Raw genomic sequence first — 3,540 nt, forward strand, 5'->3', positions numbered from 1 at the left:
GCAGCCGGCTTACTGCATTTGGTTGGGAATGGTGAGGTGCAGAACCGTCTGGATACAGAAGGTCCGTGAAAATCTCTTTCTGGAATATAAGAAAGGATAAAGTCCCACCTGAAGCTCTGTATAGCACATGAGTGTTCAGCAAAGCCAATTGAAATAAGTAAACAGACAAATTTTTGGACCAGCATCTGGCCTTACGGGCAACTAGATACGGCACCAACAACTGGTCATTGAAGTACACCCCTCCCATATTTTGGTTATATTCGTGGACACAGGGGTTTCTCCACAACACCAGTCGCCGTATGAATTTGGACTGTCGTGTCTGCATGAAGGGAGGTAAGAACAAAAACAATCTTATTATCCCTCCACTTCATAGCGAGCAAGTTATTACACCGCAAGCAGGCTCTCTCCCCCAGCCTAAGACGGGAATCTACAAGCCCCTTGGGAAAGCTCCGGCGATTAGGTCGCATGGTGCCACATGCTCCAATCTGATGATCAAACAAATGACTAACCGGTGTCACGCTTGTGTAATAATTGTCCACGTACAAGTGGTACCCCTTTCCGAATAAGGGTGACACCAAGTTCCGCACTATCTTGCCAGCGCTCACTATGTAATCTGGGCAGTTCTCTGGTTCTACGTACCATATTTATTGGTGTATAACACGCACTTTTTCGCCCTTAAAATGGGGGGAAAGTCGTGGGTGCGTGTTATACGTCGATCCCCACTGTCTGCGAGTCAAAAATACAGAGCGCCTCTGAAAAATACCGAGCCGATTGCTCGGCTCCGCTCGTAGTCCCGCCTCCCTGCTGTTTCCCTAGCGAGCGCTACTGAAAAAGACCGAGCCAACTGTACTGTGTACTCGGCTCGCAGTCCCGCCCATACTGTGTAGTCGGCTCGGTCTTTTTCGGCCGCGCTCGCTCGGTCTGTCTCGGCTGCGGGAAATTTAAACATGGGCAAGGCTGCAAACGGCGCTGGCCAAGCTGCAAATGACACTGCAAAGCTGCAAATGACACTGCAAAGCTGCAAACAGCGCTGGGCAAGCTGCAAATGACACTGATCATTCTGCAATGATGGACAAGGCTGCAGATGCACACTGATAAGGCTGCATTGACTGGCATTTAAATGCAAGTTTTTTTTTTCCCTTAAACTTCCCTCCTAAAACTTTTTTTTCTTAAAATGCCCTCCTAAACTTGGGGTGCGTGTTATACGCCGGTGCGTGTTATACCCCGATAAATACGGTAACTATCTTTTCCCTCATACACCATAAAGCTCCATGTATAGCCTGTTGCCTTGTCACAGAACTTATAGAGCTTCACCCCGTATCTAGAACGCTTGTTGGGAATCTACTGTTTGAATGACAAGCGGACAGAAAATTTTATCAGGGACTCATCAATGCAGACAACTTGATGGGGAATAAACAAGGCTCCAAAACGTTGGTTGAAGTGGTTTATGAGGGGCCGAACTTTGTATAGCTGATCGTATTCAGGGTCTCCACGAGGACGACAAAGTTCATTGTCGTTGAAGTGCATGAACCGCAAGATCTGCTCGTATTGTTTCCTGGACATGGAGGGAGAGAACACGGGCATATGGTCAGTCGGATGCGTGGACCAATATGTCCGCAACATCATGAATTTATGTGTGCCCATGTTGAGGGAAAGGCCCAGAAAGGTCTTAAATTCAGAAACCGTAATTGGTTTCCAATCTCTGGCAAGGGAAGGCAACTGGGTATTAGCGGCGATGTGTTGACCAGCATATAAATTAGTTTGGTCCACAATAGATCTATAGAGATCTTCCATGAAAAACAGCGAATAAAAATCAAGTGGCGTAAAATCAGCTGTTTCCACCTGAATACCGGGTTAGCCAGTGAATGGGGGAAGTACTGGTGATGCAAAAGTGGTGGGCACCCAATCAGGATTGGCGAATTCTGCAGGAAGGGCACTATGGGAACAACGGGCCTGCCCTTTGTCTTCTTGGTGGCAGCAGGACACTACTTGTGCTTGCCAGCTTGAATTGCACTTATGGGACTTGCCACGTCACCACGTGTTACTGCAGTGCTAGATGTACATCCAGGGCGTACTAGGCCACTGGTGCTTGCCAGTTCACCAAAAGGATGAGCGGCGTTAGTACTGGCTCTCTGCTCCATACAAGTGACCTGCGGTTCTTGCACCTCAACAATATCAGAAGATTGGGGTCCGGTACGCCTGACCTTAGCAGGGACTTCACCTTCGTCGTCGTCAGAGCTATCTGTCATGGAGCCGCTGTCCTCTACAGGATCGTATTCTGAGCCTGAATCTGACAGATGAGCGACTTCCTCTTCACTATCTGTCATGCTCAGAAACGTTTAGGCCTTTTCACTAGTGAACCGTCAAAATTGCCATTTTGGGCTCTAAATTTAGTGGTACACTAGTGAGATTCACAGGTTAAAAAAAAGCACCTAGGCCAGTGATGGCGAACCTTGGCACCCCAGATGTTTTGGAACTACATTTCCCATGATGCTCCTGCACTCTGCAGTGTAGTGGAGCATCATGGGAAATGTAGTTCCACAACATCTGGGGTGCCAAGGTTCGCCATCACTGACCTAGGCTGTCAGCGACTGTATAAAACGCTACCAAAAAAAACTTAGCGATCGCTGGGATTAGGCCTGACTCTGCGAACGCTGCAGTTAGGTGTTGTGTTTTGTAAGTGACAGTGATCGATGGATACTGCACTTGGGTGGGCTGGGTTGGGCAGAGGGGGCAAAACGCAGGTGCCAGCAGGTATCTGGACTGATCCCGCTAACCATGAGTTTTTTTGGAACCCTAAACTGCTGGGGACGCTAGTATAGATCTGATCAGATATTGATCTGTTCAGATACTATACCACTAAGGGAGGTGTATGGTTTGCGCGTGGGTGTTAGCAGTACTGGCACTAACCTAGCGCTGCCTGGGGCGACACAGACCCTACCTGACCCTAAAACCTAATTGATATCACCCGCCGGGTGATCAGGGGGTTAAACCTTTATTGGGTAATAAATGGCGGGTGCCCTGATGCTATAAAAAGCAAACTAACTAACCAGCATCACCCGTAACACTTATACGGTGATGACTGGTGAAAGGGTTAACTAGGGGCAATCAGGGGGTTAAAACCTTTATTAGGTAGTATATGGGGTACCCAACGCTATATAAAAACCTGATGGGGGAACCTAAATAACTAACTGGCTAACCAGTGACACTTATACGGTGAGCACTGGTGAAAGGGTTAACTCTAGGGTCAATCAGGGGGTTAAAACCTTTATTAGGTTGTATATGGGGGTACCCAACACTATAAAAACCTGGCGGTGAACCTAAACAATAACTAGCTACCTAGCGGCACCAGTGACACTAATGCAGCAATCAGAAAAACGATTGCTTAGTGACACTGACAAAAGGGGGTGAAAGGGTTACCTGGGGGGGCAATCAAGGGGCTAAACCTTTATTATGGGGGGGTAGGGGGCTACCCTGGACCTAAGACTAACTGCCCTGACACTAAATGCAGTGATCAGTAAATAAATGATCACTGCAGTG

Source organism: Lithobates pipiens, unplaced genomic scaffold (assembly GCF_037356315.1).
Source record: "Lithobates pipiens isolate NorthernLeopardFrog02 unplaced genomic scaffold, aLitPip1_a1.2 Scaffold_22, whole genome shotgun sequence".
Classification (NCBI taxonomy): Eukaryota; Metazoa; Chordata; class Amphibia; order Anura; family Ranidae; genus Lithobates; species Lithobates pipiens.